Below are 14,718 nucleotides of genomic sequence, written 5' to 3'. Positions count from 1 at the left end.
AAGGAGACAATTTGCATCACTTTTTCCTCCTCCTAAACAGCATCCATTTGCACCTCCCAAAATAATCCTCTGAACTTCAAAATAACACATCTGTATTCAGAAAGAAAAAGAAAGTAGAAAAAAATATATTATCCTCTCCTCCCAGAAAGAGGGCTCCTTTACTATGTCTCTGGAGAGCCTGGATCCATCCCATTTTGTCTTAAATAGTCAACTAATTTCAACAACTTTGATGTGTTCGTGGCTTACAACAGTTCTTAGCATATTATGATGTCACTAAGCATAGTCTGAAAGCCACAGAAACATATTTGATCTACTAGCTATTAGTGGTGAATCAGTGGTTTCAAGATTTTTTTCCTCTTGGGGTATTGTATACATTGTGTAAGAGTCCAACCCATACGGGGTGGTGGGCAGATCTTTGAGATTTATCATTCCCATATAAATTTGTGTCATATTATCATACATTGTCCGTAATAAATTGTCTTTCATGCAACCTTTTAGGAACCTATTTTTAATTTTATGGAGGCATTTTTGTTTGGGATTTTTTGTTCTCATAACTGTAATCTGGAATTTAACAAAGATTTTTGAATTCTGATAAATGTAAAAGGGAGGGACCTAGATTGACGCTTCTCATTCATCTTCATCTAGGTGAAATGGGCATTATTGGAATCTGTTCTGAGAGCAGAGGAACCAAATGACAAATGACCCAGGCTCAGTTCAAGCTTTGTTGAAAAGGTTCTAATGGTTTCTTTATCTTCTTTAATTTTCTGATCTTCAGATTGTAGCCTTAGAACTAATAAGCATTATTTGGCAATATCCAGCCTGCTCATTGAGAAGCGAAAAAAAGGGACAGGCAAATCATAGTTGCAGGAGCAGCCTTCTCATGACGTAGAGTGAGGTGGCTGTTTCAGGATTTTGTCACACAAAACCCATTATTCCACTACAGTTACTTTCTCATTGTTAACAGGTGCACATTGCATGGAACAGCTGCAATTCTTATCTTTTCATTAGTGCAATCACATCAATTCACCGATTCATGATCCTGAAATCATACTTTTGCACACCCAAATAATGCTGCTTTCCCACTCTACTACTCTTCGTTATTTTTTATTTTTATTTCTAGTGAAAATGCACAATTCTAGCATTCCCTTTAAAAGGCAGATATAAATATAAAATAAAAGGAAAATAGCTTGGGAATAGTGAGGGGGAGAGGGAAAGGATGATATCCTTGATGTCACTTTGTTTCCATCCTGCTGATATAGAAAATGCAAAAGACCCATCACTCTAAAGGAGGTAAATGTGAATTTTGCAGTATTGGGAACTATTTATCAGTTTTACCCATTAATAGTTAGAGATGGGTAAATCATGGAGAGGAGGCAAAGCAGCAGTGGGATGCATATAGCATTTATTCAATAGGGTGGTCATTCAGGTGCAATGCTTATTTGCCTGCCTTGTGTGATAAAGTCCTTTGACATTAAACATTACTGGGTGGCAGTGAACAGTGAATGTTAGAGAAAAGTGTTGTATATGCCATTCTTCCAGATGCAGTGTTGTCTGTCTGAAACCTACATTTCAGAGGAATGCCTATTCACTCTATTTACCTGTTACATGTAGAAATGGGAATGGGTGCTATCTTCTCTTTCATTTCAGGCAGAACAAAAATGCAGCTCCTCCCTTCATTTATGTAAACATCACCTGAAATATATTTGTCCATTCAATCATTGATTTGTTGATGGGAAGATCTGAAAGAGATTTTGCTCAATTTCATGGCAAAGTCACAAACAGGCTCTCCCATGATCCAGTGAAATGCCTAGATGGATTGACATCTCAAAGGAAAATTGGTCCTTGGTGGCTTCCATGCCAGGAAAGCAGTGCAGCCACATTGGATTTTAGTCTGAACTTTCAAGGATTTGTCCAAGGTGCTGAAGCCTATCCTTAAAGCAGGTCCCATGCCTTAGTTCTATAAAGTTCAGACTAAAACCGAGAGAGGTACCAGAAACTACTCAAAGGGAAACCGGTGGCAATTGATCCACAATATTACTTCACACCATTCTTGTAGTGTAGTGATTTATGATGTCACATCAGTTCAGTAGCCATTAAAAGCACCTATATGTTTGTTCAGCGAATCTTGAGTTTGCTTTCTGAGAAAAAAAGCCTTTGAAAATACCCCAATTTGCATGCCACAGTGTGGAGGGAAATGTCTCATAGTCATTTTCTAATCTTATTGGGGACTTTATCTGAATAACCAAGCAATTTCCTGTTTGTGACATCTTTGACATGTAAATTCAAGCTGCATTTCATAACTGGAACACCTGACAGCTGAGTGTGAATATTAGCTCTTTTATTGTGTTTGTTCCTGTAAGGTTGCAAGAAAAACCAGCATAGTATAGGGGTTTGAATGATGAATTATGACTCTGGGACATCAGATTTCAAGTCACTATTTGGCCATGCAAAACAAAGGGGTTCTTGGTCAAATCACACTCTCTCAGTCTCAGAGGAAGGCAAAAGTAAATCTTTTCTGAGAAAACCTTGGCACAAAACTGCCTATAACTTTTGTGATTCCATAGCCACTTCACCTGGCTCTTGCATATCATGGATGGTTATGACTGCACTCTATGTATGTAACAATTTGTCTAATTTTCTTACATGCTTTTCAGAATTGCTTCTCTTTAGTTTGGAGACTCCTTAATTTAGAAATGGGCTAGGTTTTCTCCAGGAAATTTTTGAGGAATCAGTTGAAGCCTCCCACCACCATGAAGAAGGCTAAATTTGGTTGAGGCTGGTTGGCTTTACTGGCCCCAATTACATGGTGTAGGGTGGAGCCAAGCCTATTTAAGGCCAGTCTGCCCCTTCCTACTCTCCGTGACCTGCCCTCCTACCTATGGACAGTGTGAGTGAAAACTGATTGCCTTAGGGGCAGGTAGGAATTTATCCCCCCAGGTGTTCCTTCCAGGTTTTTTGCCTACCTCACACTGTTTTAGTTGGGTGTGGTAATTGTCTTAGAGTGGGTCATATAAATAGGTGGCAATGGTATGTAAAAGACTACATACTCCTGGTCAACACCATGGCACCCACCTTTGTGGATTAAGGATGGGCTTCCATAGCAGTCTCTCTAGGTTTTGTGGCTTCGGAGGCTGTAAATGGGGTTGCCTTTGGAGATGGAATGAGGAGTTCTTACTCTTAAACAACTATGAGGTTTGGGAGGGAACGTTCTCAAGATGTCCATCCAGTTAAGATTGGCTGAGGTGCACAGCCAAAGAATTGTGGGTAGCCCTTAGCATCTTGGTGCTAGTACAAGTACAGTATTTGGAGGTAGTCAAGCAAAATGACACCTGACCGAAGGGCATTTCTCACAGATGGTTAATGATAAATGTTTTCTCTTACAAGTTTTTTTTCCCATGACATGTTAATTCAGTTTACAGGGTCTCACAGAAGTTCTAACCATTAAATAAATAGGCCAAGACATGGCCCTTTAACTCCATGTTTTGTGTCTGGTATCTTTATTTCATGGTGGGTATTCAACTGTTGGCTCTGTTTCCCTCTACCACCTCCAAATATTTGGTTAGATATCAAATCAAGCAAGCAAACAAACAGAGCAAAAAGCTGTCAATTGCCCACTATCATTCATTCTCACCCACTCACAAAACATGTCCCTCTTTTCACCCCTCAAGTCAATGCAACATTCACATATTAGATGCATAGGTTTTATTGTTTTGCTTTGTTTTGCATTCCAACCCAAGGCATTCACTTGTCTTAGGCCCAGAAACTTTGATTACAGTGCAGATACTGCCATTCTGTTCTGCCTCATTGGTCTAAGATACAGCCAATACATCATCATGTTCCATAGCTTCTTTTATTAGTGTGTCTAGCTGACTTTACAAATTGTTCAAAACTCTATTCTGCCTCTCCTTGTAAAGCGTTTTCAGATTCGTTGTATGTCAGTTTCTTTATTTCTCAGAAAAGAACCACCTTTTCTATCTTAGAAATACATCTTGGGGGATTTAGCTCTTTCACACTGGAAAATAGAAATTACCCACTTAAAATGATTCCTGTGGACTACATTTCTAACTGGATCTATGGAAACAGTGTGTTCATTCCTCCACACTTCCTTTTAGTGGCCGTTTTGATACCGAATGCAAAGAAAATGTGTAGCCAAAAATAAAGCCTTGAGGTTACCTATAATCTGATATTTCCATTTTACTGCATAACTGAAGTTGTTCTCTTCCACTGCACCTTTGATGGCTAGTAGGCTTGATCGATCCATGAAAAATTTGATTCTAAACTCGTTTCAAAACTAGAGGGGGCAGTTTTTCGTTTTTGTTGCTAATAACGAATTTGGCCCCCAAAATTTTTCGAAATTAACGAAAATTCGTTATTTTCTAAATTAATTCGTTAATGGCGGACGCGCATGCGCGGTGGCCCAAAAACAGCCCGAAGGGGGGGGACTTAGGGGGCTCTCCCGCCCTCATTTTTTGAGTGATCTTCTTCAAACTTGGTACAGTGGTAGAACACATTTAACACTGATAGCTCACCAAAATGTGGAACGTTTCCCTTATCCTCTGATTTTTGGCAAATTTTCATAGCTTTTATAATAAACCATTTTTTAATAATTGCAGAAATCTGTTCCTGGTTTGAAAGTCTTATTTCCTGTTAAATTGGGTTGTCTTTACTGTGAAAGTCATTGTTCTACTTCAGAAACTTTGTTTTTGTGGCTGAAACTTTGTTAAATTGGTGTGTGTGTGATATATACTGTGTATATATATAATATATAGTCCCTGCATAATGTGTGTGCGTGTATAGGTAAAGGTAAAGGTATCCCTTGACGTTAAGTTCAGTCATGTCTGACTCTGGGGGTTGGTGCTCATCTCCATTTCTAAGCCCAAGAGCCAGTGTTGTCCATAGACACCTCCAAGGTCATGTGGCCGGCATGACTACATGGAGTGCCATTACCTTCCCAGAAACACCCAGAAAATGGGAATTCCAGACAGGAAACAATCAGGGCCAGCTAATACCTCCCAACAAAGGATTCCCCCAGGTAGGAAGCAGCCAGGCTTTGAAGCTGCAAGGCTATTCAATGCTAATCAAGGTGACCAATTGCAACATTCACACTTGCCTCCCACAGACAAGAGTTCTTTCTCCCACCCTGGACCTTCCACAGATATATAAACCCCACTTGCCTAGCTTCGCACAGACGTCAAAACCTCTATGTCTGCCACAGATGTGGGTGAAACGTCAGGAGAGAATGCTTCTGGCACATGGCCATAGAGCCCGGAATACATACCACAACAGTGTGATCCCGGCCATGAAAGCTTTCGACAACACAACCACAGTATCCATTCAAGTTCATGTAGCGTGGTATGGACTGGAGACCTGTATTGGGGGGAGGGAGGGTGCGAATCAGGGCCCCTGGGAGCAGCCGAGGACGGGCCTGGCCCACACCCCCTCGCATCCCGGGCCTCTTCCTCCTCACCGCCGGGCCCCTCTCGGTCTCTCCAGGCCTGAGCTGAGGCGAGGCGGTGGCGGCGGCCATTTCCCCCCTCCGTCTTCCTCCTCCTCCTCGGCCTCCTTCCCCCTCGCCCCCTCCCATTGGCTGAGCCTCCCATTGGCTGAGGGGCAAAAGGAAAGGAGTTTGGGTGATTTGCAAAAGCTTTTTTTTCTTAACGAAAAAAACGAAGAAATAAGAAAAAACGGCCTCTCGCGATTCGAAACCGCGATATCCAGACGTGTGGACAACCAAGGTTCTATATTGCTTCAAAACAAACGAAAATAACGAATTAATAACGGGTAACGGGAAAATCGAATTATTTGAGCAAGCCTAATGGCTAGATGTCATTCTTCTTCACAAATATTATTTCCCATGTGAAGATTTATTGTAAAGTAAGTCACCAAAGGTTTCCAACTCGCTGTACTTAGGTACCCCTAAATGGACTCAACGACACATCTTGGTTTGAAGACAGGTTATAAATAATAGGTCTGCGAAGGCACAGCACATGCAATAGAAATGATGAGGAGGTTCAATTTTAACACAACATTAATTTTGTCCATGTAGGATTGGCAGTTTCATTGGGGACTTGACTGAAACACAGTAGTCCAAGGTAGTTTAATTTTTTGACTTTTGCAGAAAATTTCCCATTAGTCCCTGAAGTCAAAAATAAAGATATATGTAGCCTCAGGTATTTTGAAAACTGAAGCTACTTAAGAAGGAAGAAAACACATGAGAAACATACTTTTAATGTTTACATTATTTTAATAATGCCCATCCCAAATAAAAAAGAGGCCAAACAACAAAGGTGGATAAAGTAAGGGTAACTTTATTAGCTATTATCTATTTAATTTTTATATCATAAGCAAATCTAAATGATGTGGTAGCAGCTGAAATGATCATCAGTCTCCCCAGACCAAATCAACTTCCTCCAGCCCTGCTAGAGGACCTATAAATTTCTCAAAAGAACACCTCCATAGGAATCTCTAAGGACCTCTTCATATGGCCCTTTCAGGCCATGTTATTGCACTGGCAGCATGTGGGGCGGCTCATGGTGCCCTGTGCACCCTCGCTCCTCCCCTCATATGGTGGGTACAGGAGAGGGTGCTTTGGCACCCTTTCCATCCCCCCATCAGATGGCCTTTCTGTCGGCAACACACAGCATTGTCTCACCACCCTTTCTGCCATCACATGGTAAAAAGGGGAAGAAAGTGCAGGTAGCTCTGTCAGAACTATCCAAACTACACTTTTCTCTTCATAGTAGAGGAGAAAATGACTTTCAGTGCTTCCCCTCCACTTTGGGAGGAATGTGGGTGGAGCCTGCCATACGTCGTGTGATTTCGCATGGCAGTCCCCATTCTTGCTGTGCACAAAATCAGCAAAATGGGGCAAAAATGCACTGTATGAAGCGGTCCTAAGTCCTCCAATGCAAATTTATGATCAACTTCCAGTACAGCAGGGGTCCCCAAACTTTTTAAACAGGGGGCCAGTTCACGGTCCCTCAGACCGTTGGAGGGCCGAACTATAGTTTTTTAAAAAAACTATGAACAAATTCCTATGCAGTGCACACTGCACATATCTTATTTTAAAGTAAAAAAAAAAAAACAAGGATAAATACAGCCTCAATGTTAATCATAATCATAATAAAAACAATAAAGAGGGCTAGAAGAGACCCCTTGGGCCGTTGAAATGCATTAAATGCTATTAATCCCTTCTCTCCCCCCCCCCCACAACCCCAACCCCCATTTTTGGTTACGTGTTTTAAAATAAGAAAATGTACTTTATAAATAACAAGAAATGTATAAATGCACATTCACATGGAACAATAAAAAGAAACCTCAACTTTAAAATTGTAGAAGCACAAAGTTGTGGCAGGGATGCACATTTCTGACAATAAAATGTGTGTTGGCTAGTGTAACAGCAAGACCAAACCTACACATTCATATGAAACAATAAAAAGAAAGAAAGAAAAACTTTTAAATTGTAGAAGAAAGTTGTGACAAGATAGCAGACACCACAAAGTGAGGAGGCAGAAGCATCATTTTCTTCATACTGTACTCATTCCAGCCTCTCTCCCTCTCTTGCTCCCCTTCCCTCTCTTTATGAAGCCAAACATAGCAGGAATAAAAACCACACAAAATCAACTAACCCAAAATTCCTCAAAGTGGACAAGAGCAAAGCAGACAGCAATCTCCCAAAGTGGATAAGAGTACGAGGCACGGAGGCTGCTCCCTTGAAGCCCTAAAGTCGTGTACTCTGACGCTAGCGATTCCTCTGACACTACCTCTTAACTCAAAATGCTGCTTATATAACAACAAAGCCCGAGCCAAGCGACTGCTCTAAACTCAAAATGCTCTTAAGTTGGGATACTCTTAAGGCAAGGTTCCACTGTATATGGGATGGGAGAAATTCATTCTCTTTGTTCATACTTTTATCTGATGATTTTTAAAATTGCATATACAAAGGGAACTCAGTTCATGATGCACGTGAAGAGGAACTGTGCTACAAGTACTGGGCTTCCAAAACTGATATTTAGATTTGGAAAAGGAACAAAGGCATGTAACTGAACCACATTCTATATGTAAGCCTGTCACAAATGAAAATTATCTTCCACCAAAACTGAAATGTACTGTCATTATTGATAAAACAGAAACTGGTTTCCTTTTATTTTCTATCCAAAGCAAAAGATTTCAAGTAATAAATTCCATTGCCCATTTTAAAGTCCCTTTGTACTCACTGTGACCTAGAGGTCTGTAAAAATGCCACGGTGTTATATAAATTCCAATCAGGCATGCAGACAGCTAATTTTTTTTTGGTAATATTGTTTGTGGTGTTCTTTCTTCTAATAAGAGTGAGACAGCTTTAATCCTAATCAAATTGTCATAGAAAAGAATCATACAAACGAATATTCAGTGATATTTACTGGCAATAATGGTGACATTTTCAACTTATTAAAAACCATTGAAACAGAGAATGAAACCATCTACCTTTAAAATTTTTGATTTTTGCAACAGTGAGCTAATGTGAAATGAAGACAATTATCTCCGACAGTTAAGAGATGGACACAAATGTGTCTTGGAAAACAATATCATGACGCCATCTCACAATTTCAGTGCATAGATTCAACCTTGTTACAATTAACAAGGTCATCCACTGGGTTTCTTTGGCTGAATGGGGATTGTAGCAATGTTCTAGACTTGGGCTGATTGTTAAAGAAGTCAAAGGAGAAACTGCAAAAGCAGGGATATAGTTGCGTATTAGGAACACAAAGATGATGACCACAGATAGTGTTGTTGATATTGTCTGCCTTCAAGTCACTTCAGACTTCTCATGATGTTAAGGTGAACCTATCACTGGGTTTTCTTGATTTGTTGGGTGGGGGTGTATGTTGCCATTGCCTTCCTCTGATGCTGAGAGCATGTGACTTGCTCTAGGTCGTTCACTGTGTTTCCCTAGATCAGGGGTCCGCAAACTAAGGCCCGGGGATCACATGTGGCCCATCAAAGCCATTTATCTGGCCTTTGCGGAAGCAGCTCCCTCTTCCTCCACCGAGGAAGGTGTGTGTGGTGCGGAGTAGGAGGGAAGGGCATGGCACCGTTCCCATCTCCTCCCTCGCCTGGTGCGTGCCTTCCGAAGCTTTGCTTGTTTATAATGGTATTTCAATTATTATTTAATTAATAATTAATTATTAAGGGGTGCTTTTCTAGTGCTTTTGGTGCACAAAGGCAGAAGAAGGTTGGACTAAATGGCCCAAGGGGTCTTTTACAACCCTCTTTACTACTTTTATTATGATTATGATTAACATTGAGGCTGTATTTATTCCTGTTTTGTTTTTGTTTTTTTACTTCAAAATAAGATATGCAGTGTGCACTGCATAGGAATTTGTTCATAGTTTTTTTAAAAAATATATATAGTCTGGCCCTCCAACGGTCAGAGGGACCGTGAACTGGCACCCTGTTTAAAAAGTTTGGGGACCCCTGCCCTAGATGAATGTTATTGGAACCCTAGTCTCCAGAGTCTTAATCTAGTGCTCAAACCTCTACACCATGTTATCTTTAAACTAGACGATGAATAAATTGCAATAGGAAAGGTTTTCAATACCTTGGCTTACACATTAATCAGCATAGAGACCTCAGCCAAGAAATCAGTAGAAGACTAAGACTTGGGGAGGGCCCCTATAAAGGAAATAGGCAAGGTTCTCTAGTGTTAAGATGTGTCACTGAATACTAAGGTCAGGATTGTCTATGCTATCATATTTCTTATTTCTCTTTAGTACTATGAAAGTTTGGGGGATGTGAAAATGGATTCCAGGATCCGCATGTACCTTATGGATTGGACTCTACTAGCCCCTGGATTAGAGTGAGAGAATGAAAGAGATATTTATTTGCAAAAATAAGAAATGTGAACATCATTGCATAATATATAATCACACATTGGAAAACAATGAGGAATTCTCTGCTAGACAATAGAAATATCGATCTAGAATATGGAGGAAGAAACAACTTCATAGAAGAATAGCATTGTGAAACATGCTATAATTAACCATCAATCATATGATACTCATTATTCATTGATAGCTTAATTCTATCATTTAGTTTTTTCATGTTTTTTTCTGAATTTCAGCAAGAAAACTAATTTCTTGTAGACTTCATTTCTGGACACGACCTTTGTCTTCTGAGTATATTTTTTTATTTGTTGCATTTCATCTATCTTCCATGTCCATTTTTTTATTAGGCTTTCAGAAAGAATTCTTATTGTGGCAAAATCTTAAAATGTTATGCAATGAAGACCAAAAGCCTGAAAACAGCTTTTCTTCATTATTGCCTCCATACTCATGGAAGCCTCCAGTGGCACAGCTGAGCCACTGAACTTGCTAACTGAAAGGTCAGCAGAATAATAATAATAATAATAATAATAATAATAATAATAATAATAATAATAATAATAATAAGTGTATTTATATCCCACCTCCATCTCCCCTAAAGGGGACTCGGGGCGGCTTACAGCAAAATACAAGCAATGATAAAACAACAGAAACCAATAATAAATTTACACAATAGGCGAAAAAATACAAGTTTGAATCCAGGGAGTGGGATGGGCTCCCACTGTTAGCCACAGATTCTGCCAACCTAGCAGTTCGAAAACATGCAAATGTGAGTAGAGCAATAGGTACCACTCCAGCAGGAAGGTAACGGCATTCCATGCAGTCATGACAGCCACAGGAACATGGAGGAATCTACGGATAATGCTGGTTTGTCAGCTTAGAAATGGAGATGAGCACACACACACACACACACACACACACACACACACACACCTCAGAGTGGGACACAACTAGACTTAATGTCAAGGAGATACCTTTACCTACTCATGGAAGAGTGAGAATTTTGTTTGGTTTACCATTTTTAATAAAGAACTTACCCAATTTTATTCATTTTTTGAAGGAATCCAATGGAAATAACCTAACATGTATGTATTTGTAATCTGAATATGAAAGAAAGCAAATCTGAGAAATGCCTAGGTTTCAATTGAATCTTATCACAGTTTTATCCTGCTGCCAGGATAATGTTAAGGAGGAGTTTATTCTAGCCTCCTTGGGAAGGGAGTTGTAGAATGCATGGGCATTCATCAAAAATACCTTCTATGGCAGGGGTCCTCAAACTTTTAAAGCAGAGGGCCGGTCCATAATCCTTCAGACTGTTGAGGGGCCTAATTATCATTTGAAAAAAAATACGAACTAATTCCTATGCACACTGCATATGTCTTATTTGTAGTGCAAAACAACAACAACAATGAAAGAAAAATACAATATTTAAAAATGAAAACAATTTTAACCAACATAAACCTATCAGGATTTCAATGGAAAGTGTGGGCCTGTTACTGGCCAATGAGATAGTTAAGTTAATTAGGATTGTTGTTGTTGTTTGCCTTCAAGTCATTTCAGACTTTGGGCAGGACTAAGTCTAAAATTATTTATTTATTTATTTACTACATTTATTTACTACATTTATATCCCACCCTTCTCACCCTGAAGGGGACTCAGAGCAGCTGTATGATTGTACATACAATATATTATATTATTAGCATAGCACAATATTAGCATTATATATTACTATATTAAATTATATCACTATACTTTAATATTATATGTAATATATAACATATAATTAATATTATTATATGGTATTATTATTAGTATTATATTGTATAAAATGATAATATTATTATCAATATTATATGTACAGTATATACAATATATTATATTATTAAAACTGATATAAAAATATTATATTATAAAACTGAGGGCGGGGGCCAGGTAAATGACCTTGGAAGGCCGCATCTGGCCCCAGGGCCTTAGTTTGGGGACCCCTGTTCTATGGTGTTCCCATCAAACATACTCGTGATTGTAAAAGGGCAGAGAGAAGGCCCTTTCTTGATGATCCCAGAGCCAAGGCCAGCTCATACAGAGAAATACAATCTGCCATATAGCTTGGACATAAGTCTTATAGCAAGAAGGGATTTGGAACTTGTTCCCCTAGATATGTAGTCAAGCACTGAAACTACTTGGATAATTGGTGTTAAAAAAGCCTTTAATAAAGTGAATAAAACAAACATGTAAAAGATTAGGTTGGAAAGCATGAGGAACAATCTCATTGATTCCTCCATTTATTTTGAAATATTAAACAGCATTAGGACTAAAATCACAGTTGCACTCTGAAATTCTCTACCCATTTAATCAATTTTTTTGTGAGAATGGGATTGAGGGGATGCTGAATTTGTCCAACAGGATTGTGGAGTGGGTGGGTTGCATCAGTTTTTCTAGCAATATCAGTATAGGGCTGAATCAATTAATTGCTGGAAAATAAGGAAACGGGTTGACAAAGGTGGTTTGAATTACAAAGAAGATGATTTCATGTATACTAAGAAGGGAAACAACAATGATAATTGTAAGTGAAAATCAAAGGTTTGAGGAAGAAACAAATAAGCTCAATTATCTGAGAAAAATACATATTCTTTTGCCTAGGGAAAAACACATCCTGAAATGTATTCAGGGAGGACTTCTATATTAGAGCATGCAAAATAAAAAGTTAGAAATGACATTGCCATTTCTCACTTTGCTAGTTCACAACTAAAAACCATTAATGATGATGATGATGATGATGATGTTTATTTGTATTCCATCCTATCTCCCAGGAGGGATTCAGGGTAGATTCCAAATATAAAAGGCAAACATTCAATGCCCACACAACAACAACAGACCCATAATAACAAAAATTGACAACACAACATATACAAACAAATTATGATTTAACAACTGAAATTAAATTAAAAATGCAACCTATCATATCAGACAAAAAGCAGAACATCAAAACATCAGACAGAAGTCTTCCCTGTTCCTTGGGGCCTAGAACTGTTTTATCTCCTTGTTTTTAACATGTGATGTATGTATTGATTGTATGACTGCTTTTCATGTTTGATTTTACAATGTGTAATTTGTCACTGTTTTTATTATTGTTGTGAGCCGCCCCGAGTCCCCTTGGGGAGATGGGGCGGGATATAAGAATAAATTTATTATTATTATTATTATAAACAGGTTGATCATTGCTCAAGATGTCTATTGAGCTGATGGCACGGACAGAGCACGCATACGGATGGTAGCTATTAATCCGAGGTATAATGGTAGTATTATCATATATTCCTCCTTCTCGTAAGCCAGTGAGCAAAGGTACATCTTCAGCTATTTCTTGAAGGTGGAGAGGGAGGGATCCATCTTTAACTCCTTAGGAAGGGAGTTCCAGAGGTGAGGGGTGTCCATGGAAAAGACCCTTTCTCTTGTTCCCACCAGCCATAGTTGGGACAGGGGTGGGACTGAGAACAGGGCCTCCTCTGATGACCACAGTCTCTGAGTTGGTCTATAGTGGGAGATGTGGTTCATCAAATAGTCTGGACCCAAGCCATTTAGGGTTTTAAAGGTAAGAACCAGCACTTTGTATTTAGCCTGGAAGCAGACTGGCAGCCAGTGGTGCTGCCACAGCATGAGAGTAGTTCTCTCTCCTCTCCAGTTAGTAGCCTGGCTGTTGATCTCTGGACCATTTGAAACTTCTGAACTATCTTCAAAGGCAGCCCCATGTAGAGAGTATTGCAGTAGTCCAAACAGGATGTGACTAAGGCATGGACTACCATAGCCAAGTCTGATGACTAAAGATATGGGCACAGCTGGTGCACAAATTTTAACTGTGCAAAGGTGCTCCTAGCCACCTCCGACATCTGGGGTTTCAGAGTCAGCGATGACTCCAGTAGCACCCTCAGACTGCAAACCCATGTCTTCAGGGGGAGTGCAACCCCATCCAACACAGGCTGTAATCCCACACCCTGATCCGCCTTACGACTGACCAGGATTACCTGTTTTACCTGGATTTAGTTTCAGCTTCTTGGCCCTCATCCATTCCATTACTGATGACAGGCACCAGTTCAGGGCCAGGACAGCATCCTTGGCTTTAGGTCAGTGGTTCTCAATCTGGGGTCCCCAGATGTTTTTGGCCTTCAACTCCCAGACATCCTGACAGCTGGTAAACTGTCTGGGATTTCTGGAAGTTGTAGGCCAAAAACATCTGGTGACCCCAGGTTGAGAACCACTGCTATAGGTGGAAAGGAGTAATATTCATATTCTTGAATGCTTGGGTAGGGAAATGGCAGTGGCCAGGTGCAGCATTGATGCTTTTCCCTCTCTGCAGAATTCCTCTCCGTAATTTTGACCCCAAACCTGTCCTTCTTATACTTGGGGTTAACCTATATATGAGTATATATGGTAATTTAATAATCTCTTTTTCTTTTCTTTTTTTAAATGGCACTATTTTCATTTAACACATACCTTGGTTCTGAGGTATGACCCTTGTTCTTAACTTGGGGGCTGTCTGTATTTTCAAGTACTTATTGTCAGTAAACAATGATTTCAAGAAAGTATAGAACAAGAAATTCATTTTCTCTCTTTCCTTAACCAGCAGATAATTGCTTTGGACCCTGTAACTACTGCTGCTATTGGAAAACATTTATTTAGCATATAGAATGAACAAAGCATAAAGAAAAGCTGCTGCATCTATGGATTTTAAGCTTTGGGTCATAGAGTAAAAATCATGTTTTGGGTATGTTGCACTCCACAGTGTTTTGTTAGCAAACTGTTGCTGATGTAATTCCCCTCATGATTTCTTAAACACATAATTTGGATAGTTTTCTTTTGA

The sequence above is a fragment of the Anolis carolinensis genome, chromosome 2, assembly GCF_035594765.1.
Source record: "Anolis carolinensis isolate JA03-04 chromosome 2, rAnoCar3.1.pri, whole genome shotgun sequence".
NCBI classification, from domain to species: Eukaryota; Metazoa; Chordata; class Lepidosauria; order Squamata; family Dactyloidae; genus Anolis; species Anolis carolinensis.
This window is presented reverse-complemented; position numbering follows the sequence as displayed.